This window comes from Panthera uncia, chromosome D1 (genome assembly GCF_023721935.1).
Source record: "Panthera uncia isolate 11264 chromosome D1, Puncia_PCG_1.0, whole genome shotgun sequence".
NCBI classification, from domain to species: Eukaryota; Metazoa; Chordata; class Mammalia; order Carnivora; family Felidae; genus Panthera; species Panthera uncia.
The window spans coordinates 30,657,790-30,673,451 of NC_064808.1; the positions used below are offsets into that span (position 1 = coordinate 30,657,790).

The 15,662-nt window shown below is 38.3% G+C and overlaps 1 protein-coding gene and 1 pseudogene across 2 annotated transcripts in view; one reads left to right on the top strand and one right to left on the bottom strand.

Moving 5' to 3' along the window:
- The window catches only part of METTL15 (methyltransferase like 15), a 251,238-nt gene that overhangs the window by 6,356 nt on the left and 229,220 nt on the right, over positions 1 to 15,662 (bottom strand). The window lies entirely within an intron of this gene.
- LOC125935331 (40S ribosomal protein S26-like) lies at positions 8,721 to 9,989 on the top strand (annotated as a pseudogene).

Here is a 15,662-nt window from a genome sequence, read left to right on the forward strand (position 1 = left end):
AATAGAGTCATTGGCTCAGCCACTAGCTAACTTTGTGACCTTAGAAAATTAACTCAGGCTCCCTGAGCTCTGCTTGGCACAGTATACATACAATAAATGGTTGGATCAATGAATGATTTGAACTAGATGTTCAGAAACTTTTCAATCATTCTCACCTGGTGTCATTCATGGACTTCAGGAAGACCTAACCAGCTTCTCTGTGACTAAGCTCTGATGGTAATCTTTTTCTCTAAGACCCACAGCATTTTTAATAATGATGCTATACTGTAAAGACATAAATCAAGAGGAAGACAGTTCAACTTCCCATCAATAATTAAAATTTAAGTGCATTTCTGTCCCGCCTTTTACCTAGACAGATATTTGTGCCCCAGAGATCAGGGACCTTGCTCAACTACATTTTCTGTATTTATCTCCATAGTTCCAGGTTGGCCTATAGTTTATTTGCCCTCACAACAGAAATGTTCAGTCTGGGGTTACTAAGCTTCAGGGGGCCCTTGAACCCCATGAAACTATGTATAAACATTTTCTTTTTACATGAGAACATTCATCTTTCTGGAGACACACCTCATGGCTTTCAGTAGATTTTCAAATGGAATTTTAAGTCCCTCAAAAAAGTTAAAACTTACTGCTTATAGGTTTCTTAAGGTTTTTGAGAGGTACATGAAGAACAAAACAGGCACAAATTAATGCTCAAGTTCAAAATACTAGTCTAAGTTACTGCTACAGTAATTTACCTATCATCAGAATCATCATCAACCTCAGGGTACAGTAATCAGCGCAATTGCTAAAAGGAAAAAAAAAAAAAGCTATTTAAAGGGATTTTCTCTTCCTCTTAGCTTCCCAAGATCCCAACTGCTACATGGAAAAAATAAAATAAAATAAAAAACAAATAAACAAAAAATCCTGTAGGAAAAAATATCTTAATATGTTATAAAAACAGCAATTAACCAGATAGAAGTGTCATCATTGGCAATAAATGAGATAATATTTACCCATTTATTAGCCATGTAGAGACCTTAAAAAGAAACATTTCTATAGGATTGTCCAGTGTCATCAGAGTGCCTATGAAATAGTCCACAGTGATTGGACCTTTTTTGGAGAGGAAAGCCTGCCTGCCTGTAGGTAATTTGGCTATCTTTAACCTAATCCTGATTCATTTTGGTAATATATTACCTTCTGCATGCTCTTGAGTTCCAGGTCCCAATTTATTAACTCCTATTCTAGATTAAACTCACATATGTGTCTCCATGCACCTCTGAACATCACTGTGTGACAGTGTGGGTGATGATGGTGATAGCTGATATTGGTCTAGTACTTAGTATGTGCCTCACAGAAAGCCTTGGAGGTAGTGACTATTATTAACAAGTTTACAGACAAGGAAACTAAACTATGGAAAGGTTATGTAAATTATCCTAGATCACAGAGCTAGCAAGCCCAAACCAGAACTTAAGCCCAGTCACTCCACAGTTTATTATGCTACTTGGCCTCTATTTGCTCATATATTCCTCATTTCTCGTCAACCCAATTTTTTCCATGTTTGTTCTCCTCAGCTCTCCCACTCAGAATGTCAAAGTTCCTTCTATATTCAACTTCCATAAACTTCCAGCATTTTCTGCTGGATAAAATGGAGTGGGATTGGGGCGCCTGGGTGGCTCAGTCGGTTAAGCGGCCGACTTCGGCTCAGGTCATGATCTCGCGGTCCGTGAGTTCGAGCCCCACGTCGGGCTCTGTGCTGACAGCTCAGAGCCTGGAGCCTGTTTCAGATTCTGTGTCTTCCTGTCTCTGACCCTCCCCCGTTCATGCTCTGTCTCTGTCTAAAAAAATAAAAAAAATAAAAAAATAAATGGAGTGGGATTAAATGGAGTCATCCTAGTGACCTAGGATGACCATTTAGGGACCTCGACCATCATACTCCTTGTTGGTCAATTATGTCTGAATTCAGTTGTTTAAGAAAGGATGTTGAAACATTTATGTTGCAATGGCCTTAACAAAGTTGGAGTTAAACTCTGAACAGTCAAGTTTAATAAATTATATGTAGAGGTTTTATGGATCACACGTAGAAGACTAAGTATATTGGGCTGGCCAGGGATAGATACTACATTGATGGCTATTTCCCAAAGCTTGGCCAAGACTTTTCTTCAGTTCTGTGCTATCTGTGCTAGTATTTATTTAATATTTTGATTTAAATATACTCTTTTTTTTAGTTAAATGAATATATTTATAAATGAAAGCTTATTTCATCACAATAAATGGAAAACTAGTACCATCTAACCTAAATAGAGGGCAATTTTCAAAGCAAACACAGAAACCATGTTGTCAAGTTCTATCTAGATTTATGGCCTTCTAAGTCTAAGTTTCGTGCTTCTTTCTTATTGTTAAAAGGGGAAATTATGTAGTATTAGAGAAAAACTAGTACTAAACTAGGATTTCTCTTTGATCCAATCAGAAGAGTTAAAGGGAAATAAAGAAGAGAATAACTTTTATTACTGTATGATTTACTCTTATTTAACACCCTGTCTGTGCATTACCTAAAATTCATCTTGAGTAATACTGTCCAATAGAAATATAATGCACAGCATAGATAATTTAAAATTTTCTACTAGTCACATTAAAAAAAGAAAAAGAAACAAGAGCTTAAGTTCAATATTTTCTTTAAACCCAGATATCTAAAATATTATTTCAACATATTTAAAAATATAAAACTTACTGTGTGAGATATTTTACACTTTTTTCTTACAGTCTTTGAATCAGGTATGGATTTTACACTTATAATACATCTCAATTCACACTAACCACATTTCAAGTGGTCAGTAGTCACATGAGACTAATGTTACAGTAATAGCACAAAAGCCCCACACTGCTTGAGGAAATATAAGCTGGCATCAGGACGTCTGGGCTCTAGGACCCTTTGTGATTAACATGGTTATGACCCCTGGCAGCCAGTTAACCTTTCTGACCTTCATTTCTGTGCCTCAAAAGTAAGAGGATTTCACTGGCTGTCCCTGTGGTTTCAAGCTGTCCTGCTCTTGTCCTGCCATTTGTTTCTTTCCTACTGAAACTTTACCTAAAGCTTCAATCCTACTCTCAGAAATCTCCAAACAACAAGTTGCACCATAACCTTTCAAAGGTACACATTGTTGGTGAATGTTGTCATAGAAGAGCAGATACAGGGATGGTTTATACATAAAAGTTACAGTGCCTTAAAGCAGCCTCAAAAGAAGCAGCAAAGCACATGAAAAATCAGTGTTCATCTGCATGTTCTATCATTCATTAGTTAACTTATTCATCCATTCATTCAACCAACGTCCATTGAGCCTGCTCTGTGTCAGGCCCTATGTCAGGTGCTGGACTTAGACAGTTGAATAGGATACAATCTCATCAGTGGTAGGATGGGTTGGGAAGAGTTTGGAGAAACAGTGTGACAAGTACCATTGACTGAACTCAAGTTTCAGAAGCAAAGAAACGGGACTCTAAACCCAATCTAGGGCATCCTGGAGAAGTGGACACTTAAACAATGAATAGGAGGTAGCCAGGCAATAAGCAAGAAGAATGTTTTAGATAGAGGAAGCGGCAGGTACAAAGGCCCAAAGGCAAGAGGTGTATCTGGAGAACACCAAGTAATTGTCATCAGATTCAAGGTGGAGATGGTAGTGAGAGATGACAATGTTGAAGTAGTAATTAGGGTATAGATTTGGAAAGGTCCTCAATGACATCTAAGGATTTAGACTTTGTACTGAAATGAAGAGCACTGAAGACTACCAGTTGGTTGCAAAAAAAATATTTATATTTGATGAGTATCTTTCTGTCTGCAGAGTATAGAAGGAATAACAGAGAGCCAAGGAGATTGGTTAGGAGACTGCTTCAGCAATCAAGACTTGAGAGAAGGAAATGCATTGGAGAGACATTTAGTAGGGAGGATCCATGGATTGAATTGACTTGTTGCTGCTGGTGAGGGAAAGGGAAGAGGCAGAAGGAATGATACATGTTTTGGCTTAGTTAGCTAATAGATAATGGTGATATTCTCTAAAATAGGGACAAGAGAAGGGGAAACAACTTTATTGACCTGGAATCTTCCATATTTTGTAGAAGTTCTGGAAACTACTAAAGCAGGCTTGGGTAGGCTTTGGAAGGTTGCATGCACAGGAAGTGGATGCTTATCTTAGGTAGGAGTTATACATGTCTATTTCACATTCACTGGTAAAGAAACAAATGGATCAAAATATACAATAATATGAAGCTTTACTGCATAGTTTAAAATTACAGGGTTTTTTTTTTTTTTTAATAGAGACCTTGAATCATGCTGAAAGTAAGATAAAAGATGTTCCAGCAGTAACTTAGCTATCCTGGAAGTATCTTCCTACAAGAGTAATTTGGCCTCTAAAGTTTATGAATTACAAGGGAACAGTGTCTTTTTTTGTTTTTTCTTTTGTTGTCATTTTTGGTCTCTTTTAGCCAGCCAAGATGAGGATTGAGATCTTCATCAAAGCCAAGTAAGAGCTTCCCTTGGTTCAGGAAGGACCAAGTGCAGGTTTGCTGAGAACTATGAATGCATTCAGCTATTGATTCCCAGGTGTGGCACTGGTTGCCTTGTACAGATTTCACTGGTGCTGCTGTTTACAATTCTCATTGCAAAGACAAAGATTAGAAAAGGACACCAAATAAATGAGACAGCAATCATCAAGACAATTACTCAATAAAAGAACAGAGATAAAAACAGTAGGGTCAACAAAAGGAAAACCATATAAATCACACAAAAGATGAGAGAGAACCAGTGAGTCCTCTTCTCCAAATCTGGAAAAATGAAGATGATTTTTTTTAAATCCTGATAATTAACTAAAAAAAATAGATTAAGTAATTACTTCTTCGGGGAGGTAAAAGCCCCCAAAATGATCCTCCCCAAGCAGATATTCTTAGACAGAAAGCCATAGTCAGCTGATTCTTCCTCCAGGCAAGTAATAATAATACCAATAAAAATAATGGATTCCCTAATTTAGGTATTTCATTAAATTGAATCACAAATATGGCAGTCTCACGTCCACTTGAAATCAGTCGATTTTTGTCAACATTAAAATGGCAACAGATACCGCTGGGCATGTCATTTATTTATGGGGAACTTTGCCAAATAAAAATCTATTGTTTGCTGTAAGGAAAACTCGTTGGCTATTTTTAAAACAGAGATTGGTAATGATTTCCTCTTGACAACTGTTCACACACACTAGTGTGTGCTCATCCTAGTCCAGTGGAAACCTTGCAGTTAAAAAGACTTCAAATAAGTCACTGCTCTCAAGTGTTTTCAATCCTGTTCAATTCAGTGCTGAATGAAGCTGGTTAGGAGGGAAACTGCTTGTCTTTCCAAATTCAGTGTTCTGAAAACACGTTGTTATAGTTAGTGAACACTACATGAGCCATCTAAATTTAGCAAACATTTTCATTCCCTTGCCCAAGCCCACCCACCGCAGTGGATGGAACTTTGATTTCATCCACCCTCATCTGGTTAATGTAAACCCCTTGGGTTCTACAAAGCCTGCTGAGCAAGAAAGCTGAATGCAGAAATGTTAGGAAAATATGTAACCTTTGGACCTAAAGAGGAGTGCAGGGGTGGGGGCAACTAAGACTACATTGACTAATTTCAGTTGGCTTTTAAACTATTCCTCACCTTATCCACATCAGATCTCCTTTGTTTGTCTGAGGAGCACCTGGAAAGATGCCTAATTAGGGGAAGCTGGCTTGCTGTTTATCTGAGGAGCTGGCCTTCAGCACTCATGGTGCCTTACCTCTGAGCAAAGGTCAGGTTAGGACATCATAGCTCCCTTCCATGTTGATGACTGTGAGTGCAGTCATGTTTAAAAATCTGTAGGCTTAACATGGAGTGTGGATTACCAAGGTTGAATGGAAGCTGCCTTGTACAGTATAGGACTGCTGTAGGGAAAGAAAACTTGCTCCATACAATGCTATACATAGTAGGTTGTCAATAAATTATGGGTGAATAAATAAATTGTAGCCATCTCTAAGCAAAAGGCCAAATCTATGGTCCTGAATCAAATCTGCAGAGCAATTTTTCTCAAACTTTACTGCTTAAGTGCAGCAAAGAATGTGAGGAGGTAGAGAAAAAAAGAATGATCTAAGATTAGGCAAAAACAGGTCATTGTAGGAATTTCTTTGAAGTCTTAAAAGTTCATGCAAATTTTATACTCCACCCCATAGTCGGATATAAACATTTAGCTTATGGCTTCAGGTACCATGCTGCCAAATAGTGTGGGTAACATGGCAATTTGTCATTCTCTCTGTTATGTTAACTAAAGAAAAGTTTAGAAAAAGACTTTGTGAATGACATATCTACCTTGAATTTATATATCAAATGTTTGTGTAAATTATATGTAAATCTTTTTAATTTTATTTTTGGAATTTCATTATCAATCAGTAGATGCATTTTGATGTTTTCAAATGATTAGAAAGATTTTATACCTTAATATATTGAGGTCTGTATTAGGGGAGAAAAGCAAGTAATGAATACAGTAAGTAACCTTGTATTAACCACTTGGTATGTATCTGTCACTACTACAGTATAGAATTAGCTATTAGAAAAAAATTGCTAACTAATATTCCAACATATGTGCTATGAAGATAAATGATTTTAAAAAAACCCTCTTGACATTTAGATACATTGCTTTATAATAACACCTACAAATACAATGAGAATGCTATCTACAAGTTTTCTTCAGAGAGATGAAAATAAAGTTCCATTTTCCCTTTCTTATAGTAGCTGCTACAAATAAAAGAGAACAAAATTTCCCTACTTTTAATGCATTGAAAATAATCCACACTTACACCATAAGTGCTGAGTTCTTATACTTAGATACTAAGTTCCAGTTGTGAGTTTCAGGCAAGTGTGATAAATACTAAAATAAGCAAATTAGATTCCTATTGTTCACGTGGGTTATGTTTTATTAGTGTTACCCAAAATTCTTGGATATTATATATTGGATATTTTATATATCTTGGATATATATATCTTGGATATTGGAGATATATATATATATATATATATATATATATATATATATATATATATATATAATCTCCATCCCTGCAGAATTGTCCAAAATCAGGGCCAGGGGCAGACTTTTATATCTCCATGTTGACCAGGGGACATAACCTTAGGTGAAGTAGCTGTCTTCAGGATAAGGCCAATCTCCTCAGGGGCCTCAATCATGAGCTATCAGTCATCAACATGCAGCCAATAGGGGAATTAGTGTTTCAGTCTTAAAGCAGGTAGGATGGGTAATCAGGCCAACATACTACAATGACTACTACAGTAACCTCTGTTCGGTCTCCAGGATCATACAGGAACTCAACTACTTTCTCTTAGAAGGCAGACACAGTATCCTCACTATCCCCGTGCCTTAACACAGTGTTTGACACCTAGAAAGTGCTCAGTGAGTTTGTTGACTAGCATTCCCCTGAAAATCAGAGTCAGGCTTGTGTTTCACGTGACACTAAGTTCAAAAGGACAAACAACCTTGGGTTCCAAATTGTGAAGGCAAAATCAAGTCCCTTTTGAAGTAGAAGGAAATTGTGGGCAAGGATAATTGTCAGATAATGTCAGAGAATGCTGTGTATAAAATATACATGTGGAAGAAACTCTCCTAAATTGATTTCATTATATTTTATTTTAATTATGACTGGTTTATTAGAATCAGCTCACTGCTTCTGCAGATTTCAATAAGTAGTGTGTTTGGTGGGAAGGACTCTGCTAAGATGTAATCTTAAACATGGATTGCTTTGAATAAATGATTTCATTCATTTAGCTTATGCTTAATACATATTCATTTGTGTATCAGGGACCATGATGTGCATATAAAGATAAGTAGTGCTTGACTCTTTCATAGTCCTGGGAAGAAACCAGCACAAACTAATGATTATAGGAAATCAAGGTAAGAATTTTGTTGGAAAGGACAGAAGAGCCACTTCCAGAAAACAGCAGCAATGGTGTCATTAAAAAGATGAAGTTTCATTAATGTCTTTATGTGTACACCTCTCTTTCAGTGTAGAATCTAGTTATAAGAAAAATATCTAGGGGCACCTGGGTGGTTCAGTTAAGCATCTGACTTTGGTCAGGTCATGGTCTTACAGTTTGTGCGTTCAAGCCCCGCATAGGGCTCTGTGCTGACAGCTGAGAGCCTGAAGCCTGCTTCAGATTCTGTGTCTCCTCTCTCTCTGCCCCTCCCCTGTTCACATTCTGTCTCTCTCTCTCTCTCTCAAAAATAAATAAACATTAAAAAAATAAAAGAAAAATATCTAATATCTTCAGTGCATGTGGACCTCCCAGCATAGGAAGATTAGAACTGAGTCCTTAAAACATTCTAGGAATTTTTTAGTATTGAGAATTTTTGTCTTCTTCCATCTCTAAGACCATCCCCCCTATTTGTGAGCCACAGTGTGTCAGTGAAACATCAAAAGGAGAACAAAAAGAAAATTAGACCCAAATATGACTGAATGTGATTTTCAGAGCTGTACAAATTGAATGATACCAAAATTCATACAAATTCCGCAACATTTCTGTTGTGGTGAAATATTTTCTAATTGTTCCTGCTCCTTCCCAACTGCCCTTACAAAGATATATTTTTTGTTGTTGTTAACCATCTGCTAATTAACAGAAATGGAACTCTTATGTGTCACAGAGCCTTGTGACAACCAAATCTAATTGCTCAAGTTTGATCTTTCCTTCCTTTATCTCTTTGTCTTCTTTCCTTCTTCCTTCCTTCATTAATCTTTGAGCAAAATATAAAGTACAAGGATAAAAAGGCATGACCCCTACATATACATATATGCATATTGATACATACATGTATATGATATATATGTATATGTATGCACACACATACAGTGCACACTTGCCATTTTAAATACATATATAGTAGTATGAAGAAGAGGCAGTTACACAATTTGGGAAAGAAATTCAAGGAAGGCCTCTCTCGGGTCCTCGTTTCCAAGATGACCAAGAAAAGAAAGAACAATGGTCATGCCAAAAAAAGGCCGCGGCCACGTGCAGCCTTCTGGCTGCACCAACTGCATCCATTGCGTGCCCAAGGACAACGCCATTAAGAAGTTCGTTATCTGGAACATAGTAGAGGACACCGCCGCGGTCAGGGACATTTCCGAAGCGAGTGTTTTCCACGCCTATGTGCTTCCTAAGCTGTATGTGAAACTACATTACTGGGTGAGTTGTGCCGTTCACAGCAAGATAGTCAGGAATTGCTCTCGTGAAGCACGGGAAGGACGGAACACCGCCACCCTGATTTAGACCTGCGGGTGTTGCCCCACGACCTCCACCAAAGCCCATTTAAAGAGCTAAGTCCTTAAGGATTGAAGAAAAACTGTTCTTCTCTGGAAAAATAAAAGAAAACAGAGATTATACTTAAAAAAAAAAAAAAAAAAAGAAAGAAATTCAAGGAAGGCTTCCTGAGGATTAACACCTAAGTGATAAATGATGATGTGGTAGTAGCTACCCTTCAAGATGGCCCCCAAATGATCTTCATCTCCTGGTGTTCACATCCTTGTGTAGTGTCTTCCCACAGTGAAGCAGGGCAGACCTGCATGACCAAGAGAGGACTGCAGTAAAAATGTTCTCTAACTTCCAATGCTAGAAAACAAAAGGCTTTGCACCTTCAGCCTTGGTCTCTTGGATTTTTGCTCTAGGAAAGCCAGCCCCCATGCTATGAAGACTCTCAAGCAGCCCTAAGCAGCGGCCCATGTAGAAGGGCCACCTGCCAACAGCCAGCCCCAACGTGCCAGCCATGTGATTGTGCCACTTTGAAAATAATCCTCCAGTACAGTTAAGTCTTCAAATGGCTCCAGCTGACACCTGACAGCAACCCTTGAAAGACCCAAAGCAGAATTGCCCAACTAACCCACTTCCAAGTTCCTGCAGAGACACTCTGAATAATAATAAATATTTATCATTGCTTTAAGTTATTAAGTCTTGGGGCAATATGAATATGTTACACAACAATAGAAGACTAATATAGTTGGGCAGGCTTAGGCAGGTGAAGGTCATGGGAGTTTAGTGAAGAAGGAACATGGAAGGTGTTCTATGAAAAACAGAAACAAAAGCTCTGAATATGTCAGGAGCTAAAAATGAAACTCTAGTGCAAGAGAGTTAATCTTAGGATAGAAAAGTTTTTTGTTGTTGTTGTCGTTGTTGGTTTTTTCTAATGTGGTTGGAGAGGTAGCTAGAGCCAAGACATGAAGTGTTTTATTAGTTAATAAATTTGAAGTGGATCCCAACAAAGATTCTCAACAGTGGACTCTCTGCGTCTCTAGGTTCAGCTGAATTTACAGAGTTAAAATCTTTGTGGGCATAGCCTTCAAATATGCTTTTTAATAACATCCTAAGCTGATTCTCAAGTCCATGCAAATTTAAGAATGTGGTGACAGATGAAGAGCAATTGACAACTTTTTAAGAAAAAAAGAACTTAGTCAAAACTGAGTTTCAGATGGACCATGGCAGCTATGTGGTGAGTGGATTGGAGAGGGACAGACTGTTCACTGGCAGGCAGTTAAAACAGTTTTCACAGGGAAAGCTGCTTGCTTTCCAATCAACCTAGCTGAAATCCTATGTCTGATAATCTGCTTATTATCCAGGACATCAAATTCAGACCTAATCTGGCCTTTAAAATCTAGCAATAGACCATACTATCTAATAATAGCTAATGTTTAGTGTACATTTATTATCTGCCGGGCATGTTAAGAAGCACTTTTATAACGCATAGAGAAGCTAAGTGAGTAGTTCAAGGTCACAAAGCTGGTAAGTGGCAGAGCCAGGACTCAAACCCAGAGCCAGTGTTCTCACTCAGTGTCTTCTAATGTGGTTCCTGTACTTCACAGTTTGTTATCCTGCAATGGGGTCCCCATGGAACACTTATCTATTTACCTTCAAAAATTTCACATAGCTAGTTGATCTTCACCACTCTGATTTTCTGTATAGCATTTATTCTCCTGACATGTTTTCTCTGTTCCTAAAGCAGTGGAGAAAACACCAGCTCTGGAGTCTGTTGTGTTCAAATCCTGCCTTTGATTAATTAGATATATGATCTTAGAGAAGTCTTTTAAACTCACAATTTGTTTTCTCATCTGTAAACTGGTAATAAAAAAATGTTTATAAGATTATTGTGACAACTGGGTAAGAAAACATTTTTAAAATGTTTAGTATACCTCCTGGCCCATATGAGGTGCTCAATAAATGGTAATTTTCTGTCTCTTTCCTGTCAATGTCTTCTACAGTTCAGAGGTCACAAACTCATGAACTTGAGAGCCATATGCATCTACTAGATACATTTAATTTGGTTGGTATAATGTTTTTTTGATGTGTGTGTTAAAAAATACATAGCATAAAATTTACCATCTTAATCATTTTTAAGTATACAGCACTATAGTGTTAAATATATGTACATTGTTGTGAAATAGATCTCTAGAACTTTTTCATCTTGCAAAACTGAAATTCTATATCCATGGAACAACACCCCCTTTTGTCCCTCTCCCTAGCCTCTGGCAATTACCATCCTACTTTGTGTTTTAAAGAGTTTGCCTACTTATACAGGTAGAATCATGCAGAGTCTGCCTTTTTGTAACTGGCTTATTTAACTTAGCATAATCTCCTCCAGGTTCATCTATGTTGTAGCATATGCCAGAATTTCCTTCTTTTTAAAGGCAGCATAATATTCCACTGTATGTATATTTCACACTGTTTTTATCCATTCATCTGTCAGTGGACTTTAATGTTGCTTCTGCTTTTTGGAACTTTTAAAATTAATTCTGCAATGAATATGAGTGTGCAGTATCTCTTCAAGGTCCTGTTTCAATTCTCTTAGATATACACCCAGAAGTGGAATTGCTGGATCATACGGTAATTCTATTTTTAATTCTTTGAGGAACTTCCATATTGTTTTCCGTAGGGGCTGAACCATTTTACATTTCTGTTAAAAGTGCATAAGGGTGGGGTGCCTGGGTGGCTCAGTTGGTTAAGTATCTCGGCTCAGGTCATGATCTCAGGGTCATTAGATGGAGCTCCACGTCACGCTCTGCACTAAACATGGAGCTTAAGATTCTCTCTCTTCTGCTCTCTCAGCCCCTCCCCCACTCAGGTGCACACATGGGCAAGTGCTCTCTCTCTCTCCCTCTCTAAATAATAATAATAATAATAATAATAAAAGTACACAAGGGTCCAATTTCTCTACATCCTCACCAACACTTGTTATTTTCTGTTTTATTTGTTTGTGTGTGTGTGTGTGTGGGGGGGGGGGTGTTTGTTTTGCTTGTTGTTTTGTTTTTATCTCTTTTTGCTAGTGGCCATCTTAATAGGTGTGATGTGATATCTCATTATGGTTTTTATTTGCATTTCCATGGTGATTAGTGATGTTGAACATTCTTGTTGGCCATTTGTATATCTTCTTTGGAGAAACATCTGTTGAAGTTTTTTGTCATTTTTAAATCTGTTTATTTGTTTTGTAATTGAGCTATAGGAGTTATTTATATATTCTGGATATTAACCTCTTATCAGATATATGGTTTATGAATATTTTCTTTCATTCTGTAAGTTGTCTTTTCATTCTGTTCAGTGTTTCCTTTGTGGTAGTTTTTAAGTTTGATGTAGTACCGTTTGTCTACTTTTTCTATTATTGTTTGTGCTTTTGATGGGTCATATCCAATAAATCATTCCCAAATCCAATATCATGGAGATTTTCTCCTATGTTTTCTTCTAGGAGGTTTATAGTTTTAGGTCTGACATTCAGGTCTGTCTTAGTTTATTTAGGCTTATTATCACAAATACCATAGATTGGATGACTAATGAACAATAGAAATGTATTCCTTACAGTTTTTTTTAAGAATATACTTAAAAGAATGCTTGTTTGTTTGTTTGTTTGTTTATGTCTGAGAGAGAGGGAGAGCACAAGCAGGGTAGGGGCAAAGAGCAAGGGGGGGTGTGGGGGACACAGAATCTGAAGCAGCCTCCAGGCTCTGAGCTGTCAGCCCAGAGCCTGACATGGGGCTTGAACCCATGAACTATAAGATTATGACTTAAGCCGAAGTTGGACATCTAACAGACTGAGCCACCAAGGCACCCCTATTTCTTACAGTTCTGGAGGCTAGAAAGTCCAAAATCAAAACAGAAGCAAATGTGATGTCTAGTAAGAGACTGCTTTCTGATTATTAGTTGACTATCTTCTTTCTCTGACCTCATATGGCAGAATGGGTGAGGGAGCTCTCTAGAGTTTCTTTTATAAGAGTATTAATCCCATGGATGAGGGTCCACCCTCACAACCTAGTCACCTCCCAAAGGTCCCACCTCTAAATATCATCAGATTGGGGGTTAGTTTCCAACATAATTTTGCAGGGACACAAACATTCATTCACTGGGCCCCCAAAATTCATGTCCTTCTCATAGCAAAATACAGTCATTCCATCCCAATATCTCCCAAAGTCTCAACTTATTCCAGCATCAACTCAAAAGTCTAAAATCCAAAGCCTTATCTAAATATCATCTAAATTAGATAGAGGTGAGACTTGAGGTATGATTTATCCTGAGGCAATTTCCTCTACAGCTGTGAACCTGTGAAATCAAACATGTTATGTGCTTCCAAAAGACTATTGGACAGGCATAGAACAGGCATTCTCATTCCAAAAAGGAGAACTAGAAAAGGAGTGACAGGTCCTATGTAAGTCTAAAACGTAACAGGGAAAATTCTATTAGACCTTAAGGCTTAAGAATTATCTCTCTTTAGAGGTGCCTGGGTGGCTCAGTTGGTTAAGCATCTGACTTCTGCTCTGGTCACGATCCTATGGTTCATGGGTTTGAGCCCTGCATCGGGGTCTGTGCTGGCAGCTCAGAGCCTGGAGCCTGCTTTGGATTCTGTCTCCCTCTCTCTCTGCCCCTCCCCCTGCTCATACTCTGTCTCTCTTTCTCAAACATAAATAAACATTTAAAAAATTAAAAAAAAAAAAGAACACTCTTTGGCTTGCTATTCTGCTTTCTAGAACCATAGGGCTAACATTGTCACCCCCAAGGCTTAGCAGAACATTCCTATGGCCAGCTCTCTGCTGGGGCCTGCCTCAGTAGTTCTCTCAGAATGAGGTTGAAATCCTATGGTTCCAGGAAGCTCCATCCTTTGAAACCTAGGTAGAGGCAGTCATGCCCCTTGGGCCTGTGGTGGCAGAGATGGCACCACACAGATGCCACCAAAACTTGCTGCCTGTTCTGCTCTGCACTGGGGCCCAGGGGAGCAGCACTTGTGGTGGCTGAGGAGCATGGTGCTATGGAGCAAAGAGCAGAGCCATGGATGTGAGGCAGTGCTGGGTAGCAAGCACCAAGGTTCTTCAAGTGCCAGAAGCCTCTCCTTTGAAACTGTTCTACCCTATGGGCCCTTGCACTCTTTGCCTGTGATGGGAGTGGCAAATCTGATGATCTCTGAATTGCCTTTGGGGTCATTCTTCCATGGTCTTATAGAATAGCTCTGCCTCAAGTTAAGTTGGCCCACTTACACTTATTTCATTAAACTATCACATGGCTACACCCTTAGTGTTTAATTAAAAAAAATTTTTTTTTAATGTTTATTTATCTTTGAGAGACAGAGCATGAACAGAGGAGGGGAGAGCAAGAGGGAGACACAGAATCTGAAGCAGGCTCCAGGCTCTGAGCTGTCAGCACAGAGCCCAATTCAGGGCTTGAACTCATGAACTGTGAGACCATGACCTGAGCTGAAGCTGGACGCTTAACTGACTGAGCCACCCAGGCGCCCCATAGTGTTTAATTTTTTTAAATGTCGAAAGGCTTAGAATTTTGTAAATCTTTTAAGTTCTACTTCCCTTTTCCTTAACAGTTCCATCTTTAAGTCACTTTTCTCTTCTCATATTTTCCTATAAGCAGTCAGGATGTGCCAAGCCACACCTTCAACACTTTGCTTAAAAATAGCTTCAGCTAAACATCCAATTTCATTGCTCAAAAGTTTCACCTTCCACAAAACACTAGAACATGAACACAATTCAGCCAAGTTCTTTGCCACTTTATAATAACAAGGATGACCTTTCCTCCAGTTTCCAATAACATGTTCCTCATTTCCATATGAGATCTCATCAGAATGTCCTTTACCATCCATATTCCTACTAACATTCTTTTTAAAATTATTTAGTATTCTCTAAAAAGACTGAGGCTTTCTCTACAGCTCCTTTCTTTTTCGAGCTATAAATAAAATCACCCTTAACAGTCCGTTTATAACAATGTAGGTTTTTGCTAGCGTGCACCTCAAAACTCTTCCAGCTTTTGCCCATTAACCAGTTCCAAAGCCATTTCCACATTTTTAGGTATTTGTTAAAGTAGCACCCTACTTCTATGTACATATTTCTATTTTAGTCTGTTTGGGATACTATAACAATACCATATACTGGTATAAACAACAAAAATTTATTTCTCACCATTCTGGAGGCTGGGGAGTCTAAGATCAAGGTGCCAGCAGATTTGGTGTCTACTGAAGGTATGCTCCCTGCTTCACAGATGGCTGTCTTCTCACCATGTCCACACATGTCAAAAGGGGTGAGGAAGCTATGATGTCTTTTATGAGGGCATTAATCTTTTACATGAGGACTCCACTTTCATAATCAAATCTTCT